Source organism: Schistocerca nitens, chromosome 2 (assembly GCF_023898315.1).
Source record: "Schistocerca nitens isolate TAMUIC-IGC-003100 chromosome 2, iqSchNite1.1, whole genome shotgun sequence".
In the NCBI taxonomy this organism is placed as follows: domain Eukaryota; kingdom Metazoa; phylum Arthropoda; class Insecta; order Orthoptera; family Acrididae; genus Schistocerca; species Schistocerca nitens.
The window spans coordinates 959,555,025-959,579,128 of NC_064615.1; positions in this window are offsets into that span (position 1 = coordinate 959,555,025).

The following is a 24,104-nucleotide window of genomic DNA, read 5'->3' on the forward strand; positions in this document are numbered from 1 at the left end:
AAAAACACCATAATAGATGGTTTTTTATTTCTAACCGAGAAGGAAAATGCCAGTTTTCATAGATTTAAAAACGCTTTGGTGTTGCTTCAATAATGCTTTATTTTCAAGAAACACTGTACTTATTATTTCATGCCCATAGAGGTTAGCTTTCTAAAAATTCTATAACACGAATTTCTCATCTGCAACCGAGAAACCAAACACCTAAATTCGTAGCACTTGCTCCAAAATTGTTCACATTAGTGGTGCATAACGTCTATTAAGTGACTGTTGGGCTTTAAATTGACTCGAAGTTGAGTGAGTTTACTTATTTCCAAATCGTGCGTTGTTTTCGAGAACATCCCAAATTTAGAAAATCTCAGAAGGATTCTGATGTTGAAATATTTCTGGCTTTTGAAGCAGTCATATCGGGCTCCACGATTCTCTCCTCAGAGCAGTTGAGATAGCAGCATTAAGCAGATGACGTAATAAGTAATGTGAGGTACCAGTTGCAGAAGGTATTACCGGTACCCCGTTCGTGGAAAACACCGCCTGAACTGTAGTTCATCACTGTGAATGACTGCTGTGTTCGGAGGCAGCGCATCAAAACGCTGATTTTCTATCTGTAATATTAGTATAAAAACTAGGCATTAAAGTATCTTAACATTGAAATATGGGCGTCTCTAAATAGTAGGCTATCCGCTCACATATCTCAAAAGTCATAATAATAAGCAAGACTAAGAACAACAGTCAAACGAAAAGGCTGCCGAAACACTTCGGATATCTTCGGGTATCTTCGGGTCCCACCTAAACCGAGCGAGGTAGCGTGGTGGCTAGCACACTGGACTCGCATTCGGGAGGACGATGGTTCAATCCCGCGTCCGGCCATCCTGATTTAGGTTTTCCGTGATTTCCCAAAATCGCTCCAGGCAAATGCCGGGATGGTGCCTTTGAAAGGGCACGGCCGACTTCCTTCCCAGTTCTTCCCTAATCCGATTAGACCGATGACCTCGCTGTCTGGTCTCCTTCCCCAAACGACCCAACGCTCCCGCCTAAACTGCCCGCCCTAGCGACGTGGTTTGCACTGCCGAATCACTCCGAGGGCAGTCATGAGACACAGAAGCGTTGTGTGGTGCTACGGTAGTATTTCAGTTCTGCAATGAAATGGTAAATCTGGAACAGTCAAAACAGTAAGTAAATGTGTGATCAGTTATCAGTATTTACAGAGAGAACGTGTGAAATTATTAATGAGGTGTGAATTATTAAGTAGACCGCGTATAAAGATAGTAATTCGCAGTTTCTCGTGTTCTGCTTGAATAAATGTGAGTGGCATCTTGAAAAAAGTAAAGTATCTCTCATTTAAGTAGTTTCAGTTCCTCTCTAACACTTCATTAAAGCTTCACGACAGCTTTCAGTGCAATGGACACGTGTAGAAAACTGCAGGTTGCTGAACCTGCATTTCACTCAGAGCAGTGAAGCAAATAGGCACCCCGAGTGTACTATGTTCTCAGTACAAATTCGAGTAGTAACACATAATCTGCTATAACACAGAGGAGGTAGATACCAGGAAAGACATACAAGTTCTTTTTCTGAGTAAACTTCTTTTACGCCATGAGACTCAGCAAGTTCAGATTGAATGACAGCATTTCATAATCGCGTAAGAATATATATGACCTATGCTTGTGCTGAATAGAGGCAAGAGTATGACCAGTGCTCCATGGTAAAAAAATCTCTCTTACAGTTTTCAAACCCTTATTCTTTTCATCCACGTTATAACAAGTAACGAACATTCATTTCAAATTGCTTAGCTAAAGTTTTTGTGCTTCAGTAATTCCGACAGCAACACCTTCCCTCATGCCAAATCTGAGCGTACTGAACTCATCAAGTACTCGATTCTTTGTTCAATCAGAATGAACTTTGGATTTCTTTTTGCTTGCCGGCCACGGTGGACTCGCGGTTCTAGGCGCGCAGTCCGGAACCGTGCGACTGCTACGGTCGCAGGTTCGAATCCTGCCTCGGGCATGGATGTGTGTGATGTCCTTAGGTTAGTTAGGTTTAAGTAGTTCTAAGTTCTAGGGGACTTATGACCACAGCAGTTGAGTCCCATAGTGCTCAGAGCCATTTGAACCATTTTTTTCTTTTTCCTTGATGCTCATAGGACACCTTTTACATTTGTCATCGTCATAACATGTTTTAATCACTTACCAACACACACGGCGAACTGCAGAGACTTGCCAACTTGGTAATCTGAATTTTCTAAGCAGGGCAATAATCCTTATAGTCTGATATTAACACAGTACAGTAACACTTGCACGCCTGTTTATATGAAACTATTGGTTGCCGTAGCTCATTAGAATGAAATCCACTACCAGATTCAACTAGACTGTTTATTATGTTTCGTGACTGATCAAGATTGCTTAATCCATAGCGTTAAAAATCTCGTTTTCGGCCGCCACAGAATATTAAGAGACGCAGAAACCAGAAGACTTAAACTACTCGTAACCTTTTGACGCACTTCATCTTCATATTTACTCTCGCCAAATTTCAAGTCGTATCAGAAGCTGGTGTAGTTCCGAATGTAAACGGAGTTTATACAGAAATTTTCTCCAGATAGATGGTACTTGATTAATTTGTGCAACGATATACTTGTGTGTCATTAATCACCTTGAGTTTTTCTTGAATGAGATGATTTTTATTTTCTTAAATAATATAGGAACGCATGCATCAAAATAATTATTGAATCCTTTCTTTGTTTCAAACGTGTGAAATCTGTCTGGAGGCACCACAACTCTTATTTACATATCAGCATTAACGAAGATGTGCAAAAAGCTATTAGTCCCGTCTCACTCAAATGTTCAAGACATTCTTCCTAGAAGTGCGATAAGCGGTTGATAACAACTTCTACGAAGTGCGAATGTCAAGCAAAGTTATTTTAGTGTTGAATGTCTAACTATAAATACGGCGTTTCTGTCTGGTGTGTTAGCATTATTGAGGCATTTTCAGTTTCACATCATAATCTCACTACGCAGATGTATGTTTCGCTGAATACGCTGCCATTGTGTTTCTTTCGGAAATACAATACAAAGAAATATATTCCTTGGTATAACCAGCGTAAAAATGTTCCTGTCGTAGCACAAGAAAGGCTGACACGCGCCTGTTTAAAAGCCTCTGGCAAGTAGGATATCAGGTGCCTCATTCTACCTTCCTCTGCATCTTTAAAAATTTTTGTATAAGTTCATGCGTGTGAATATATTCGCACCCTTTTCTACATACAGCTCACGTCTTGCTCCAAAAAGCTACCCTACCTTTAGCTCGCCCACACACATCCGTCCATCGCTGTAAGTCGTTCATATCGATCCATCACCAGTTGCCCATTCTTAGTCACTCATTCACCCAAAATAATTGTCATTATCTCTTTCTGTCACTCTCACTGCCACTGTAAACAGCCACATTCTCCTTCGTTCTGTGTTAATAGTATTGCCTCCTCTCACTGTCGCTGTTTCTCTCTTGCTCTGTCTTACTGCTACAATCTCATTCTTTCCTTCCCACTGCTGCTGTCTCTTCTCACTGACTCTATCTTCTTTCTTATCATTGTCAAAGACTCTGTTTATCGTTACCGTAGCTTCCCACCCACCTCCACTTTACGACTCTCCCAAATACACTGTCTGCTTCACTCTTTTTCCTAGCACTGTTCTATCACAGACCACTTTGTTCCACTGCCATTGTGTCTTTCTCTTTCTCTCACAAACCCATTGTCTACTTCGGTCGTTCTATACCTCAGACCACTGCCCATAATCTTCCAGTATTTATTAATCTTCACGTGGCACTGTCACCTTCTCTTTCAGTATTAAAGAGTGCAAAACCGTATGCATTAAAAAATTCCGGGGACATTTTTTGAAGATGCTGAAGAACGTGGGTTGAGGCATTTGGTACCCTATTTCTCAGAGAAAGTTTTTTTTAGTAAATAAGGACATTGTCATCTGTTTTGTGCTCCGACGGGAGCTTTTTTCGCCTTGTTCCATTCTATTCACTGCTACAGCAGGTCATTTCACTCATATAGAAAGAACTTTATGGCCCAGTAAAATTTTGATAGTTTACTTATGAGACATTGAAGTAAGGCAAAACTATATAATTGTACGTCTCAGATCGGATTTTACGAACACAAAGATTCTGCATGTACTTCAGTACTACAACAACACAAGGATCCCAGAACACTTCTTATTATAATGGAGACACTTTACGGGATATTTTTCAGTGCTACGTCTCTTTATAAACTACTTTGGGATCTTAGGAACATACAGAAAAAATTACAGCCTCTTTCTGTGAAACGGCATCCTCGAATACACAGTTTGGTTGTAGTGCCCAAAAAATGGTTTCTCGATAGCGGATAAAGGTTTTTGAAAATGGCAGAATGATACACTGAACGTCGGAAAGAAATAAAGATATCAGGATAACCATCAAGTTTGTTAAAGATCGGGACCTAAGGAATACATAAAATATCAGCTACTTCCTGTGCATAGCCATCTTGGAATCCGTGGCTAGATTTTGGTACCAAAAAGCCACGAACTAAATGTTTGCTCCATAAGCCTCTTAAGGCGTATCATAAACAAGACGTGATCCAATAAGATTCATTCGATTGCTCCATTTGGCTAGTCTGCAAGTAATGTTTAAGCTTTGACCCCATGCAGTTCTGATGATCCCTCTCTTAAGTGTGCAAATGAGCCCTTGCCCAAGGGCATCTAAAATACTTGACACCTATATTTCTTTCACTAACTGAAGCTGAAATATGAGTTCCGGCGATGTCGTTTTTGGGCGCAGTGTTTTAGAACGAACTAGGTAGCGCATGCTGTCCCGTGCCTACTGATTTAGAGTTACATCTCGAATGCTAGACAACACTGAAAACTTGGATAAAAGACTGTTAGTACGAATTATGGACTACAATGGGGTGAAAGTCAGTTTTACTCTTTCTGTAAATTTCACTCCGCTGTGATAAGCCTTAGCCCATCATAATCTGTAAGTGGTGTAGCTTTGTGATCTTGAGTACTCTGCGTTCCATGCAGTTTAGTGACACAAATCTTTAAGTATTACAGGCAACATGAATGCGTCACTGGATCTGAGAGTGATTTACTGGCATCGCAGCACTGAATCTTCGCCTGCACTTCATCAGAAATATTTCGATACGCAGGGTGTTTCACAATTCATATTACACACCTCTAGAAGTTGTAGGGATGACTTAGTAGATCAAATTTTACATAGGAATCTACCGCAGTTGACAAAACCATTGTCACTATTGAGGTCGAAGTTGAGCGTGACAGTGACGTCGTCTGACGCGCATAACAGGTGTACATGAAACTGAATTAATTGCTGTATGTTTTTACCGGCCACCCGATTCTGCTGTGGCAGTTCTAGACTCATTCAAAGAAAATTTACGGTCAATAGCACGTAAATACACTGCTGGCCACCGTAAATGCAACACCAAGAAAGACAAGAGGTAGCACAACAAGATTTATTTTGTAGATAACATGTTGACCAAGTATCAAATGATTACGTTTACAGACGTCTGTGACATGTGGTTCCTGCCAGAATCAGTAGCCAGAGTAGCCGCCATTGTTGGAGATCACCGCTGCCACACGTCTCGGCATTGAGTCTAAGAGACATTGGATGTGTTCCTGGGGTACAGCAGCCCAAGCAGCTTCCACACGTTGCCAAAGATCATCTGGTGTGGCAGCTGGGGATGTAATCTGGGTCACTCGTTGAGCAACCATGGACCACATGTTTTCTATCGGCGAAAGATCCGGAGAGCGAGCCGGCCAGGGAAGCAATTCAATCTGGTTATTGACGAAGAACCTTTGGACAATGCGTGCCACGAGTGGTCGCGCATTATCCTGTTGAAATATGGCTGTGGCCAAGCCCTGAAGGTAAGGAAGGACAACTGGCTCCAGCACCTCGGATATGTAGCGCCGGCTATTTAAAGTACCGGCAATGCGTACTAGAGGCGTGCGAGAGTAATATCCAATACCACCCCATACCATAATACCCGGTGGAAGACCAGTGTGGCGGTGCATAATGCAGCTGTCCAGCATCCTCTCTCCACGGTGTCTCCACACTCGAATCCGACCATCGTGGTGCTGCAGACAGAAGCGTGCCTCGTCAGTAAAGACAACGTCATTCCATTCTGCCGTCCACAGCCGTCTGTCATCACACCATTGGCGATGGAGACGCCTGTGGTTCTGCGTCAATGGTAGACGAAGCAATGGACGTCTTGCGGACCGACCACTCTGCTGTAAACGGCGTCGAATGGTACGCGCAGACACTGGATGATGCGTTACAGACGCAATGTGCTGTGCTATGGTTCGGGATGTCACTGAGCGATCCGTCACTGCCATGCGCACAATTTGCCTATCAGCACGTGCAGTGGTGCACTGAGGTGAATGCGATCGACCACGTCGGTCCGTCGTACCCTCCTGCATCCAACGGTCACATATCCGCATTACAGTTGTTTGGTTTCGTCCAACACGACTAGCGATTTCTCTGTATGATAATCCACAATCTCGGTTAAGCTACTATCCTTCCTCTGTCGAACTCGGATACTTGATCAAAAGATGTTCGTTGTTGTCTACGAGGCATAACTGATCGTCTTGTGAAACAACCACAAGGTAAACACACGTGCCGAACGTACACTCGTCGAAATCGCCAAGCCTTAAATGGCGCTATGAGGTGGCGCCACATGCGCGCGTGATGTGTGTCTGCACTGAAATTCTAATCAGTTGCATATCTCATCGCTGCAAACCCATGGTGTAAATTTCACTTGATTCGGATGCTTCCTTCAAGGTGTTGCATTTACGGTGGCCAGCAGTGTACTTAGATCATGCAATACTAGTTGGGGTGACTTTTACCTGCCGAGTATACGCTGCGATGTCTATGGATTCATTTGGGGGGGGGGGGGGGGGGGGGTTGCAGTAAGACAGTCATGTGAAATAATTTTGAACACGTTTTCTGGAAACTGTCTTGAGCTAGTTTGGCAACGCACACGCAATGGAAATATCTTAGACCTTATAGCTACAAATAGGCTGGACCTTATCAACAATGTCAGCATAGTAACGGGGATTAGTGATCATGATGTCGTTATAGCAACTGTGATTACGAAAGTTAATAAGTCAGTCAAGAACGATAGAAGGCTGTTTATGCTGCATACAGCAGATAATCAGTTCTTAACGTTTACGTTAGACAGTGAATTGGCATCATTTAGTACCAATAGGATTGATTTCGAAGAATTATGGGCAAAGTTTAAGCAGACTGTAAATCGTGGTCTGGGGAGTTACGTGCCTAGTAAGTGGATAAAGGATGGTTTAATAACGAAATTCGTAAGTTGCTGAGGAAGCAGGGGATGTTTGCACTGTAGGTTCAAAAGAGGACACACAAATGACGACAAGCGAAGGTTAGTAGACACTCGTGCGTCTGTGGAAACAATTATGCGCGAAGGATACATACTAGCATCGTCACACCTTAGCAATAGATCTGGCAGAGAACCCGAGAAAATTCTTGTCGTATGTAAAATCGCTAAGCGGATCTAAAGGTTTCATTCAGTCCTTTTTTTTGACCAGTCTGGTGTGGCAGTTGAAGACAGCAAAACGAAAGCCGAAGTTTTAAATTTCACGTTCAAGAAATCGTTGACGCAGGAGCATCGTACAAACATACAGTCATTTGAACATGGGACAGACTAACGTATGGAGGACTAGTAATAAGCATACCTGGCGAAGAGAAGCAACTTAAAGATGTGAAAAGAAATAAATCACCAGGTCCGGCTGGAATATCAGTTCGGTATTACAAAGAGTACTCTAAGGCATTGGCCACTTACCTAGCCTGAATTTATCTTGAAGCTCTCGCCCAGCACAATGACCCAAACCACTGGAAAAAAGAGTACGTGACTCCAGTATATAAGAAGGCTAAGAGAAAGGACCCGCAAAATTACTGTCGAATATCCTAAACTTCTGATTGCTCCAGAACCCTGAACACACTCTTAGTTCGAATATAATAAACTTTCTTAAAGCCAAGCAGCTTCTGTCCACGAATCAGCATGGTTTTAGAAAGCATCGATCGTCTGAAACTCGGCTTGCCCTTTTCTCATATGATATATTTAGAACTGTGGATGAATGGCAAGAGGCAGATTCTATATAACTACATTTCCGTAAAGCATTTGACACGGTGCAGCATCGCCGGCTGTTAACGAAGGTACGAGCATATGGGATAGGCTGACAGTAATGTGAGTGGCTCGAAGGCTTCTTAAATAGGAGAACTCAGAATGCTGTCCTCGACGGCGAGTGTTCGTGAGAAACAAGAGTATCGTCAGCAGTGCGCAAGAGAAATATGGTAGGAGCGCTGTAGTTCTCTGTATTCATAAATGATTTGGCGGACGGGGTGGGCAGCAGCCTGCGTTTGTTTACTGATAATGCCGTGGTGTACGATAAGGAGTCGAAGTTGAATGATTGTAGGAAGATACATGACGACCCAGCCAAAATTTCCAGTTGGTCTGATGAATGGCAGATAGCCATAATGTGGAAAATTTTAAGTTAATGCGGATGAGTAGGAAGAATAAACCGGTAATGTTCGGATGCAGCATTACTAGTGACCTACTTTACGCAGTCGAGTACTTTAAATATCTGGGCGTAACGTTGCAAAGCGAACGAGCACGTGAAAACAGTGGTACCGAAGGCAAGTGATCGACTTCGATTCATTGTGAGAATTTTAGGAACGAGTGGTTCACCTGTAAAGGAGACCGCATATACGACGCTGGTGCGACCTATTCTTGAGTGTTTGGGATCCGTACCAGGTCGGATTGAAGGAAGACATACAACCAATTCAGAGGAGGGCTGCTAGATTTGTTACGGTAGGTTCGAATAAAACGTAAGTGTTACGGGGATGCTTCGGGAACTCAAACTGGAGCCCCTGGAGGGATGGCGGCGTTCTTTTCTTCAAACACTATTAGGGAAATTTAGAAAACCGGCATTTGAAGCTGACTACCAAACGATTCTGCTCCTGCCAAAGTACATTACGCGCAAGGACCACGAAGATAAGATACGAGAAATTAGGGCTCATAGGGGAAATGAGAAGTAGTGGCACAGAGCACCCTTCGCCACGCACCTTACGGTGGCTTGCGGAGTATCTGTGTACCTCTGAATGTAGATGTACATTTCCAGAGCGTCGAAGTCATAGGCGCCGGCGCCTGTAAATGTATGCATACATGAAGAATGCTTCAGTGATGATGTTACGAACTTAGTAGGAAGATGGAGAAGGATAACTATATCAACCTCAGGTAAGGGTCCCTGTGCCGGAACTGAACGAGTCGCAACTTTTAAGCGAAAACCGTTCTGATATCTTTGACAGCGGAATATATGTACAGGCCCGCTGTTGGTAAGGTTGTAGGCATTCAGAGGTGGTAATGTGGATCAAAACAAAAAAAAGTCCTGTAAACATGGGCTTTAAAATGAATACCTTAAGAGCTACGGGCACTTGTTGAAAAGATGAGATGTGTTTCATAGCAGCGAAAATGAACAAGCGCTCGTAGCTTCCCAGGTAAGCATTTTCGAACCCTTTTTTTCTTGTTTTTATCCATCCTCTTAAAGTTTCTTACCCTTCATTCTTATCAAAAACTTTACCAGCACATGTACTGCACTGTCAGAGATAACAGAACGGTTTTCGCTTGTAACTTCCGAGTAGTTCGCATCCGGTACATGAGCCCTTATCTGAAACTGATACATTTATTCTTCTCTATGATACTAGAACGTTTGTAACACCATCAAGGAATCACTCTGTCTATACATACCTTCAAATGGCGCCGGTGCTTATAACTTTGACGCTCTGTAGCGTCGTTGGATGACGTTCCCGGAAATGGTTTCTATGTAAAACTTGATCTACTAAGTCACCTCTACAACCTCTAGAAGTGTGTAACATGGACTGTGAAACACCCTGTATCGAGACTATTCTGGAATGTCTGACGACGTAGTATCTAGTAGAGTATAACCAGTTGTCGTGAGGAACTCCCGCTAATAACATTTTTTAACATTCTACAGAGAATTCTGTAAGCAGAGGGCAGTACGTAGTGTCAAGTCCGGCAGACATAACCAGAGCAAAAATTATCTTGTAGATGTTTTCTTTGGCCACTGCGAAAGCAGTGTTTGTGGAGGCGCTGTATTTACTTGAGAACATAAAAAAGCGGTATGTGCCAGGTGCCATAACCTGATATTTTACATTAGTTACTAGCTACTGTTCTGTTCTTATTATTTCAGAAAACATAATCCTGATATAGTGGATGCAAGGCCCTCTTGGTTCAAATGGCTCTGAGCACTACGGGACTTAACTTCTGAGGTCATCAGTCCCCTAGAACTACTTAAACCTAACTAACCTAAGGATATCACACACATCCATGCCCGAGGCAGGATTCGAACCTGCGACCGTAGCGGTCGCGCGGTTCCAGAATGAAGCGCCTAGAACCGCAAGGCCACGCCGGCCGGCCAAGGCCCTCTTCTGCGCAGTTATGGGTAGGAGCTGTGTTTGAAATGAGTTGCTGAGCAGTTGGAAGCTCCGCTCTTCGGTAACCACGCGCCTCTCTTCGTGGCTAGGATGGCCCGCGGTGGCCATTGCTGATGTCAGGCTTCCCTCTGCTGCGTCGAAGCGTCTCCATTGTTGACACCAGTTCCGCCGCTCCACGCCTTACGGCAGTTTGACTGAGGAGCCATCGACGTGAATGGAAGGAGACAGAAACTCTCGTAGCGAGTTGCAGTCTCTGGTGCAAAAACACGCATCTGCAAGTGGCGGTGGGCGGCACCTGTGTTGCGGAGACCGTCACGTAGTTTAGCTGTTCCGTCAGTACTGCAGGTGTGCGCCTGGCCCCGATTTAGCTAGCATCGGGTCGGCGACCGTTGCAATGATATTATGACTTCATTTGCGCTCGTGGCTATCTTACGTCTACTGTGGCTGTGCTATTGTTTCCTGGGGGTGCCCCAAATTTATGGGTGTTGCTACACTGGCTCCTCTCTTTGAAATATCCGCACCTGGGTTTCAACCCCGGACATGTCTGCCACAGAGCTCAACAAATGTGGGCAGAATAAATAATAATTACCACTTCGTTTCTTAATTATTTTGCATTTTTAATCTCAAGGGGACCTTATTCTGCACAGCTATGCTATTCCACAATTTTAGGCCTCTGGCTCCAAGTTCTTCCCTTACAGTAGAAAGATAAACTATTTATTTGTACGTTTCACGATTAAACAATACTTATAAAAACTATTAACACATTTTCCACCATCATCATTACGATATACGTGCCACCCGGCATAATCCTTCCATCACTTATGTTTCTCAAGAAACGCCCGTGGGTCACTGGTTTGCAACTCTTGCGTCCTAAGTACTAGACAACACATCCTTAATTATAGGCACGTACCTTTATACCAATTCCCTACTTTACACTTCTGTTTTCTTTGTTTTGCTCAAAATTATCCATTCAGAATGGTGTGATCGGTATTACCAGTGATGCGACTGGACGGATAACTCTCCATCTTATGTAGATGAAGCTTGTACAGACCTATATCAGAGCTAGTATGGTAACACTGAAGAGTATGATTCCACTGCCTTGCTTCTCTTGGTAGAGCCGAACACATGGGAACATCTGTTCTACCGAAATACGCCCTCGGTTATCTATGAGTTGGCGCAGGGAAAGGAGTATGGGCCGGCCGCGGTGGCCGAGCGGTTCTAGGCGCGTCAGTCCGGAACGGCGCGACTGCTACGGTCGCAGGTTCGAATTCTGCCTCGGGCATGGATGCGTGTGTTGTCCTTAGGTTAGTTAGGTTTAAGTAGTTCTAAGTTACAGGGGACTGATGACCTCAGATGTTAAGTCTCATAGTGCTCAGAGCCATTTGAACCATTTGAAAGGAGTATGTCTGGCTTCAAGGTGTTGTTGAAGCAAATCAAATTCTTCTCTGCTATTACACTCAACTAATGTGCTGTTCCAGACACTGCTCTCCTGTGAGCCTTCCCTGGTAGTAGTAATTCGTTATCTCTACTAAGGAATTGTATACCAGTGCGGACCAACTTGCTAATAATATGGCTGCGGCCCCAAAAGTCTGTTTTGCCAACGCACAACTGAATTCCACATGTGTCGCGTCACTACGAATCGCTCTGGTCAGGCAGATTTTAATTCTGGAATTCATCTGCTGTCATCGCTGTGTTTCGAACTCCATCCGCTGATGTTAGCAGGATTATTCCCATTGTTTACCTGCACAATCTTCTCTAAAGTTCATGATCTTAATGTGTAAGAGTGGATGGTGAAACACTTAAGCTGCCTGTATTGTCGCGTCACTGGGGGCGCAAAACACATGTTTAGTTGCGCCTGGTCTGTCCTAACTTCCACTGTTGCTACGTGGTAGTATAACAGTAATATAAACTCCGGCATTGGTAGCAATTAATTCTGTGCTTTGCGTAATCCAACCTATACTGCCCCGGTGTCGTTAGCGCTGGGCTGTTCGTATACAGAATGAAGAATGGCTTCTTGAAAACTTGCCGTTATCTTTCATGCATCCCAGATGCTTTTAGCTAATGTTGTGGTGTCACCCCCAGACACCACACTTGCTAGGTGGTAGCCTTTAAATCGGCCGCGGTCCATTAGTATACGTCGGACCCGCGTGTCGCCACTGTTAGTAATTGCAGACCGAGCGCCACCACACGGCAGGTCTAGAGAGACGTCCTGGCACTCGCCCCAGTTGTACAGCCGACTTTGCCTGAGATGGATTACTGACAAATACGCTCTCATTTGCCGAGACGATAGTTAGCATAGCCTTCAGCTACATTTGCTACGCCCTAGCAAGGTGCCGTATTCAATTGATATTGAGATTCTATTAATGTATCCTCAAGAGCGATGTTCTACAAATGTGGATTAAAGTTAAGTATCCCAGAAGCTACGTACTTTTCTTTATAGCATTCATTACGTATCCTGTTTCAGTCCTCACGCCAGCCTGCGTGAGTTTAAGCGCGTGCCGTTCGGCTTCCTCTCATTGTGTCTAGGCTGTCTTGCCTAGACACAACAAATGTCTGTTAATTTTCACTCATGAGACATCGACACGTGACTGTATGATTCCAAGATCTTGGTTAACCGTATCCGTTGATGACTTTCCATAACACATCACCTCTGTTGTTAACCTCCATACCGATCTGGTACTAATAAAAATTTCTTGATCGAGACTCAGCAAATGGGTTGAATGTCATTCTGAGACTGCCGTGATACCTTTTCTTATCTCTGTTACTATTTCACGGTACTGTTTAGCTCTCTGATGTCGTTATCATCAGCCATTCCGAACGCTGTCTTCAATGTCATCTCCACCCCCCCCCCCCCCCCCCCCCGTCTCCCCTCCTCCAGCGAATAACCAACCACTACTGCGTCTACCTCAACAGCTACTTATATTATCTGCGAACGACTGTGATGTGCATGGTGGAGAGTACTTCCCACTGCAGCATTTATTACTGTTTTTTTCTCTTCCGTCTACAAACAGAGTGCGGGAAGAATTATTGTTTAAATGCGTTTCTACGTGTTGTCGTTAATATAATCTTGTCCTCATAATCTCTCTGTCAGCCATATTACGTGGAGCGGTTTTATACGTTCCTAGAGAGCTCATTTAAAGCTAGTTTCTTACACATTGTTAGTAGACATTCGCAGGATAGATTCCGTTTTTCATCAGGAATCCGCTAATTCTGTTCCCTCAACATCTCTGTAACACTCTTCTGAAATCAAACACACCTGTGACCAATCGTGCTGCCCTTATCCCTATACGTTCATTATCCCACGCTAGTCCTATCTGGTACGATTCTCACACATTTGAAGAGTATTGTTGGATGGGTAGCACGAGGGATTTGTAAGAAATCTCGTTTGTAGACCGCAATAAAGGTTTTTGAAAATAGAAAGATACATAGCCATAATACTGTTAAAATTTGTTACTCTTATTTATTATTTAGATTTCACCTCACATCGCATTTTACGTGCGTATTTTACACGTACAAGTAGTGTAACTTTGAACCCTGGAAATGAATAAAGATATCAAAAAAGATTTTCGAGGTAGTTCGAGATCGGGATCTAAGGAACACATGATAAAAATTTTAGCCATTTCCTGTGCATAGCTATCCTGCAATCTGCGGCTCGGTTTTGGTACCCAAAAGCCAGGTATTTCAGTTGTTCTGAGGAACCGTTCACGAACTAAATGGTTGCTCCACAAGCCTCTTAAGGCGCACCATCAACCACATATAATGCAAACAACCATTACCAAATTTGCTTCACCGCTCAAGATGGAGGACGTTCTTAATATTTAAGCTGTGACCCTGTGGTGTAGGATATTAACTTTACAGCGACTGTTATGTTGGGTGTACAAAATGTTCCCTTGCCCAAGAGCCATCAAAAACACTTGAACTTTGCCTTTCTTTCACCAAGTGAATCTCAAATATGAGCTCTGGCAATGTCGTTTTTGTGTGCGGTGCTTTAGAACGGACTAGATACATTATGTAAACAAAAGTATCTGGACACCTCCAAAAAGATATGTTTTTCATATTAAGTGCATTGTGCTGCCACCTAGTGCCAAATATTCCATATCAGTGACCTCAGTAGTTATTAGATATCGTGAGAGAGCAGAATGGGGCCCTCCACCGAACTCACGGACTTCGAACGTGGTCAGGTGACTGGGTGTCACTTGCGTCATGAGTCTGTACGCGAGATTTCCACACTCCTAAACATACCTAGGTCCAAGGTTTCCGATGAGACAGTGAAGTGGAAACGTGAAGGAACACGTACAGATCAAAAGCGTACAGGCCGACCTCGTCTGTTGACTGACACAGACTGCCGACAGTTGAAGTGGGTCGTAATATATAATAGGCAGACATCTATCCAGACCATGACACAGGAATTCCAAACAGCATCAGAATCCACTGAAAGTACTATGAAAGTTAGGCGGGAGGTGAGAAAACTTGCATTTCATGGTCGAGCGGCTGCTAATAAGTCACACATCGTGCCGGTAAATGCCAAACGACGCATCGCTTGGTGTAAGGAGCGTAAACATCGGACGATTGAACAGTAGGAAAACGTTGTGTGGAGTGACGAATCACGGTACACAAGGTGGTGATGGCTCAAATGGTTCAAATGGCTCTGAGCACTATGGGACTCAACTGCTGAGGTCATTAGTCCCCTAGAACTTAGAACTAGTTAAACCTAACTAACCTAAGGACATCACACACATCCATGCCCGAGGCAGGATTCGAACCTGCGACCGTAGTGGCCTTGCGGTTCCAGACTGCAGCGCCTTTAACCGCACGGCCACTTCGGCCGGCAAGGTGGTGATCCGATGGCAGGGTGTAGGTATGGCGAATACCCGGTGAACGTTATCTGCCAGCGTCTGTAGTGCCAACAGTAAAATTCGGAGGCGGTGGTGTTGTAGTGTGTTCGGGTTTTTCATCGAGGGGGCTTGCACCCATTCTTGTTTTGCGTGGCACTATCACGGCACAGGTCTACATTGATGTTTTAAGCACCTTCCTGCTTCCTACTCCATCCGGGGATGGCGATTGCATCTTTCAACACGTTCGAGCACCTGTTCATAATGCACTGCCTGTGGCGGAGTGGTTACACGACAATAAAATCCCTGTAATGGACTGCCTGCTCAGAGTCCTGACCGGAATCCTATTCAACACCTATGGGATGTTTCGGAATGCCGACTTCATGCCAGACATCACTGACCGACATCGACAGCTCTCCTCAGTGCAAGACTCCGTGAAGAATTGGCTGCCATTCCCCAAGAAACCCTCCAGAACCTGATTGAATTTATGCCTGCGAGAGTGGACGCTGTCATCAGGGCTAAGGGTGTGCCAACACCATATTGAATTCCAGCATTACCGATGAAGGGAGCCACGAACTTGTAAGCCATTTTGAGCCAGGTGTCCGGATACTTTTGATCACATTGTGTAGCATGCGTACTGATTTCGAGTTACATCTTGAATGATAAACAACGCTGTAAACTTGGATAAAAGACTGTTAGTACGAATTATAGACTACACTAGGATGTAAGTCAGTTTTACTCTTTCCATAAATATGATTCGCCTGTGATAAGCTTTAGTCCAACATAGTCTGTATGTGGTGTATCTTGGTGAATCTCAGTACTCTGCGTTCGATGCAGTTTGGTAACACAAAACTATAAAACTGGATCTGAGAGCGGCTTACTGATATCGTAGCACTGAAGCTTCACCTGCAGTTCATCAAAAATGTTTCGATATACGGGGTGTTCCATAACTCACGTTATACACATCTACAAGTTGTAGGGTGGAATTAGTAGATCATGTTTTACACAGGAAACATCGTCTAACGACGCTATACAGGGTCAAACTTACATTCGTTGGCATATATACAGGATGCTTCCACGCTGATGTTACAAACTTAGTAGGGTGATGCAGAAGGAGAAATGAACTTGTGGCAAGGGTCCCTGTACCGGAAAAGGACGACTCACAAGTCACACGTGAAAACCGTTCTGATATCTTTGACATTGAAATGTACATACTTCTGCTGTTGTAGCTAAGGTTGTAGGGTGGGCAACTTCCAATAAAGGTAGTGTGGATCAAAACAAGAAAAACTGTCCAGTCAGCATGGGCTCTAAATTGGTTACCTTAAGAGCGACGTGCCCTTGTTCAATATACTAGTGCTCATAGCTCCTAAGGTATGCATTTTAGAAGCCTTTTTGTCTAGTTTTGGTGGTGTGAGCCATTGGCAGCTCAAAAAATAACCATATATTAACATTGCGGCTCCCGTGTTCGGTGATCAACGCCCCCCCCCCCCCTTCCCCCTTTTCACTAGGATGGCCCGCGGTGCCCACTTGCTGATGTTAGCCTTCCATTGGCTGCGTCGAAGCATCCAGCGTTGTTGACACCAGTACTACCACCCTGACAACCACCGCCTTACGGTAGTTTGCGTGAGGAGTCATCGACACAGACGTAGGAGACAGAAACTCTCCTAGCGGAATCCAGCCTCTGGTGCAAAAACACGCCCCCTGCAAGTGGCAGCAGGGGGCACATAAGTACCCTCCGGGTAACGGAGAAATGCCCGTCTACACCACGAGTGGTCCGAGCAACTTCTCTTCGGGACAGGCGTTTGGCAGCTGCTGTGTGGTGCTGGTGGATGTCTACAAGTGGTGAGCACTAAGTCCAGGAAGACCAACTTAGATGTGGTCTGGAGTTGGCCGAAATGTGGAAGCTGCGTGCTGTTCCTTCTATGACTGGCAAATGGTGCAGCCGTCACGTCCTGGTAGATACTGCTCGAATGATCCTGCTTAAGTGAGGGAGCATTTATACTCACACGTTGTGCTGACGTACCGTTTTCCATTACGCCCAGCATTTCACCAACTCGTCCTGCGACTATGTCAACGTCTACATCTGTTATCTACGAACCACTGTGAAGTTCCCGGTAGAAATGAAATGGCTGGCCGGAGTGGCCGCGCGGTTAAAGGCGCTACAGTCTGGAACCGCAAGACCGCTACGGTCGCAGGTTCAAATCCTGCCTCGGGAATGGATGTGTGTGATGTCCATAGGTTAGTTAGGTTTAAGTAGTTCTAAGTTCTAGGGGACTTATGACCACAGCAGTTGAGTCCCATAGTGCTCAGAGCCATTTGACCCATTTTTTACAAATGAAATGATGATGTGGCATTCATGGTCGGGAGGCCCCGTCTGAGGAAGTTCGGTCGCTTGGTTGCAAGTCTTATTTCAGGTGACGTCACACTGGACATATTGCGCTTCGGTGATCACGAATGTTGATAAGCACAAGACAACACGCAGTCCATGAGCGGAGAAAATCTTCCACACGTCCGGGGATCGAACCAGGGCCAGTTGCGTGGTCGGCAAGGACGTTACCACTCAGCTAAGCAGGCGAACTGTAGCATTTATTAGGGCTTCCTTCTTTTCCATTCACGGATGAAGTGCAGGAAGAATAAGTGTTTAAATGCGTCTGTTAGTGATGTAATTTTTTCCTCCCTGTCCTTTGTGAGCGATATGTAGAAGGATTCAGTATATTCATACAGATATCGTTTAAAGGAGGTTCTTCACATTTCTTTAGTAGAATTATTCGGATTAGTTTCCGTATTTCCACAAGAATATGCTAACTAAGTCCTTTGAACATTTACAGTATGTGAAACACTTCTGCTGATCAAACACACCTCTTGACAATTTGTGGTGGCCTTCTCTCCACACGTTCAATATCCCCTGCTAATCATATTTGGTACGGGTCCCACACACTTGAAGAATATTGTAGGAGTGATTTGTCAGGAATCTGATTTGTAATCTGATTCCATTTCTCTAGGATTCTACCAATAAACCGATGTCAGCTACCTGCTTTACTGACGACTGAACCTATTTGGTCGTTCCATTTCAAGTCCCTAACAAAAAGCTACTCCCAGGTATTTGTATGAGAAGACGACTTCCAAGTTGTTATACTCTGATATTACATAAATAGGATACCATGTTCTTTACGTTTTAGTTGTGCACAGTTTTATATTTAAGGTAAGCTGCCAAGCATTGCACGATTTTGAACTCAAGTTATCTTTCTCCCTTCTCATTCCTGGTACCAAGACCATTTCTCCCGTAACTCTTTCTTCTATTCCTTCACCTACAAACCCATTCCAGGCCCCCAGAGCTATTAGATTTTCATCTTCTTTCAAGTACTGAAATACTCGTTCAATAGCTTCATATACTCTCCCTGTCTTTTCTTCATCAGCTTGCAACGTCGGTAGGTATATTTGAACTGTCGTTGTCGAGGTTGGTTTGCTCGAGATACTGATGAGAACAGCCCAATCACGGATCTGTTCACAATAACACACTCTCTGCCCTATATTCATATTCATAACGATTCCTACTCCCATTATGTCATTTTCCGCTACTGTTGAAATTACCCTGTACTCATCTGATCACAAATCCTTGTCTTTTTTTTTTTTTTTAATTTCACTTTACTGACGCTATTTCTGGATTGAGCCTTCACATTTTCCTTTACAGGTTTTCTAGTTTTTCTAAAACGATAAAACTTCTGATATTCCTCCTACTTACTACTGGGACGTTATCCTTTCGGTGTTTACTCAGTCTCTTTGTCGTGGTCACGTGCCCATTGGCTATTCCCTCCAGGATATCCGAATGGGGAACTATTCAAGAATTTTTGCGAATGGAGAGGTCGTCATGACACTTTTTTCAATTACAGGCCATATATCCTATGCATACACATTATGTGTTTTTAATGCTGTGGTTTCCATTGCCTTCTGCATTCCCATGCCATTGGTCATTGCTGATTTTGCCACTTTATGGGTAGTTTTTAATTTCACTTTACTGACGCTATTTCTGGATTGAGCCTTCACATTTTCCTTTACAGGTTTTCTAGTTTTTCTAAAACGATAAAACTTCTCATATTCCTCCTACTGACTACTGGGACGTTATCCTTTCGGTGGTTACTCAGTCTCTCTGTCGTGGTCACGTGCCCATTGGCTATTCCCTCCAGGATATCCGAATGGGGAAATATTCAAGAATTTTTGCGAATGGAGAGGTCGTCATGACACTTTTTTCAATTACAGGCCATATATCATATGCATACACATTATGTGTTTTTAATGCTGTGGTTTCCATTGCCTTCTGCATTCCCATGCCATTGGTAATTGCTGATTTTGTCACTTTATGGGTGGTTTCCCACCGCAAGGGCAAGAGGGTGCCGTGAACCTCTGCCCGCTCTTCCGCCCTCTTTCACAAGACCGGAGGCAGAATGAGGATGATTTCATATACCGGAAGTAATCGGCCGCAAATGCATTCGAGTTTTATTCAGAATCTAAGCGGTAGCGGGGATCGAACACGGAGTCGAAGATGTTTCGATTACTAGTCAAAGACGCTCCCCCGAACCATGGATTCGATCCGTTACACAGCGACTACACATATAACCTAGGTACAACTACAAAAACTGCGACTCACAAACTTATTCCGTACATGTTTCCACAAAATCACACTGCTTTTCGGCACGGAAAGCTTCCTTACTTTAATGCTGCCTAGCTTTTTAATCCTAACACAATACAAAAATCACAATATTATATACACAGTATTACTTCTCATTTCGTCACTCTACAACCATATGGTATGTCTCTTACCGGTCGAGAGATCTCTTTGCTCCCATACTTCTCCTTATACACCTTGCTCTCCTCCTTCGTTACGGGGGATTGGTACTGGTGGAAAAGCGCCATTCGGTGCACATGGAAGAGGATGTCTGACCTAAACTGCCGTTCTTCTCTTCGGAAAGAGGAATTTGACATTGAGTGGTGATGTTGTCTAAAACTTCATACGGTCATTGACTTAAAGGACAAATGTTAAGGTAATTTCAGGTGTCCTGCAAGATAGTGTTATAGGTAAATTACTGTCTACCCTACAAAACATGAATGATCAAGTGGATGATGTCGGTCGTTTCATGAAGCTATTGCCATTGTACGCTGTTGTCTATAGAAAGGTGACAAGATCAAAGATTCGAGTGAAATGCCGAATATCTGTAAAGGATCGACGATTGGTAATTGGCGCTGAATGTAAATAAATGTAAATACTAGGCACAGACAGATGAAGAAGAAATCCACTGTTGTTCGATTGTTTCTAATCACTTCCATTAAGACAGCATTGTAGTTATTTTTCCTTACCCATGATATTCTGTAACCCATGGCATTTTTGCGGATTAAAAGTGCTACACTTTATTGGTTTCGCGGAAAAACAACATTCATTTCATACGTTCTCGCATCATGTTCCCTGAGTTACATAATGACAGAGATCCTCCAAGGATGTGGAACGAATCTACATACACACTTACCGGGAGGAGGAACCACTGCTGGCTACATCTGTGAAGTACAGTAGCAACAGACTGTGACTGCCTATCTACAAAAACGTATGTGTGTGTGTGTGTGTGTGTGTGTGTGTGTGTGTGTGCGGAAAGTAACATCTATTTTTTTGTAAATTTATACGAGTATAGTACTAAGATGCTATTATTATCTAATATTTCAGACATAGCATCATCATTAGCTATCCATATATTGGCAAAATTGATATCTGTTCTGCACAAATACTACAGTTAGACAGACCTAACATTCCTAAATATTCACATATACAATACAAACTAAGTATTCTAAGTATTGCTTTTTTGTTACTTTCGTGCCTGACGTCCGCTACATAACCGCTATAAGCTTTTGCACAAAAATATAAAACTCCATTCTGAACCTATATGGAGAGATTTCTACTTCCAATTTCTGCTCGGACTGTGTTGAAGGATCGACCACTTTCACTCGTAGGGTTCACAGTCGAGTGGAGAGAGACTCATTCTCACGTTCAGTATCTGCGACAACTCACTACAAAAGGAGTTAACATCGGGAACGTCATATAGTTGATTGACCATTTAAAACAAACAGGTGGAGAAGTGGACGCCTGGGTCTAATTAACTGGGAGAATCTGTTGGAAATGCTTTCACGGAAGAAGTGACTTGCAGACCACTTGTTCATGGTTTATGGTAAATGCTTATCATTCGGGGTTCCCTATCAGCTCTGATTAGAAATAGACATGGAGAAGATCTAGCGGAGAGCTGCGCACTTAAGCGTGCAATCGATCAGTCGGCGAGGGGAAATTCACTCAGATGGCCAACAAACGCATGTGGCAGCGCAGAAAGAGAGGAGTTATGCATCACAGTGAGGTTTAGCGTTTTGGCACTTGTCCTCGATTTATTGCTAAGCCTTATCATTTGAAACCAGCGATAACGTTGTAGGGTTTCTTTACAACATTCACAGAGAGCAGACCGCAGTTAAAGAGTCCGAAGGTATAAATGTGATGCGGTTTGAAGGAATGAGACAAGGCTTGCAGCATATCGTCTACATTATTCTGTCCGTGCACTGAGTAGGCTGTGAAGGAAATAAGGAGGAATTTGGAAGAGGAATTAAATTTTAGGGGCAAGAAAAATCTATTAACTTTTCCAATAACGTTGTAATTGTGTCAGTATCGTCAGAGGACTTCGTAGAGTAGTTGAATGGAATGATTATAGTCTCGAACAGAGGTAAAGCAAGGATAATAGAATGTATTCGAACCAAATCAGATTATACCGGGGGTATTAGACAGGGGTATAAGACAGTGACAGTAGTAGATCAGTTAAGCTATCTGGCCAGCAAAATATGATGACCGAAGTTGAGAGTCCATAAAACGCATTCTGGTAATAGTAGGAAAAGTATATTTTAGAGAGAGAATTTGCTAACACGTAATATTAATTTAAGTGACATGAGGTCCTGTATTTGTCTGGAGTGTAGCCTTGTACGTGTGTGAAACATAGGCAATATGTATCTCAAACAAGAAGGGGACAGAATCATTTCGCATGATGTACTACAGAAGAAAACTAAAGATGAGATGGGTAGATCGAATTACAAAACGGAATGTACTGAATCGAACAGGGGAGAAAAAGAAATGTTTTGCATAATTTAACCATGAGAATGAGTCAGTTAATATGGTAGTGCACATCCTGAGCCATCGAGGAATTGTTAACTAGGTAATGGAAAAAAATGTGGGGGTCATAAAAGTTTTGGACGGAGACTAAGGCTTGAGGATATGAAGCAGGTTAAAATGTATGTAAGCTGTGGCAGTTATTCAGCGATGAAGAAGCTTGCAAAGACTATTCTGGCATGGAGAATATTCTGTGAGAGGAACTAGCTACTGTATTTATTTACAATCACGCCACACACTACAAAGAGTTGTGAAGGCAGATCTAGGGAAATGTATGAACAGAAAGCTGGGGACACGTGGGACAAACACAGAATAATATGTAACAACGTGAGCTTCACAAAGCAATACAAGAAGAACTGAGATACTTATTATTGGTGCATCCACACCATAGCTGGCACGCACGTATGTATTACCAACATTTCACACTGCAGAATTTAAGGCTTTTGATGTAGCCGTTACTTTAAAAACGTCGTGTGTACCTGAAGTCATCATCGCATAACCAGTAATATAACTTGTCATACGCAAATTGTGAAGAACTCCGTACCATGCTATACTATCACACTGTTTTTTCATCATTACATTAACCACATTTATTTGTCATATGTAATACTGGTGTTTCTTTATCTGTGGCGCCATTTCGAAACCGTAGGTTCACTGTGAACGTGATAACTCAGCAAAGGTAAATATAAACAAAAAGTGATATTGTTAGTTCTCAAAAGTAAAATCATCGACTTTGCTGTTGAAGGAAAATTTCCTAATGAACACATCAGTTCATAGTAATTACCGCAAATAAATCCAATGCTACGTTGAAAACACCTGTGTGAAGAACACTGACATTTATCGTTTATTCTGTTGACAAAAACAATATTACCGCATTCATAAATGTACAACTGCGGCCTGTAACTTGTAGGTGAGAAAGACCTTCTCCTTCGGCGAAGGCGAATTCTGTTCACTGCATAATCTCAACGGTGAGCGTGATCGTCAACAATAGGTAACATCTCGAGACAACGAGAGCCGTTCCCTAGCAACAGTCTGAGGCGTTATTCGAAGGACTGTGATTCGCTACTAACGAATCTCTTCGTGCGAGCCGAGGAAGACTACGCTACGTACGCGGTAAGCGTCAACTGTCAAGCGTGTTATTGTCTCCTTATGCAGGCGATATGTTTTCATCACTTAGGGGGCTCAGATAAAGACCAGTGAGACAAGGCGCGCAATCCACTCAGAGTTCTATGATACTTCTCGCGATTGCCGTAATTTAGAACATCATTTCGCACATCTAGGGCCTTCAAAGCGCATATGACATTTAGAAACCTCTGTAACGTTGGATTCAGCATAATTCTAGTATGAATTAAGAAAAGTGGTCAACGGCTCCGTTAGCTAAGATGAAGGCGATCTTGAAATCCAGTTTAGCTTCATTTCCAACACATGTAGCGAAAAGCAGCTGAAATTGCACTATCGATGTGGTAGCTCTCTGTACCTCCACGATGGCATATGGTAAAAACGTGTATTGCATCTTCAGGCTGTAGTTATGTTTGGAAGTCGTAATTAAAATATCATTGCTGAGTGCGGATATCATCCCTTGT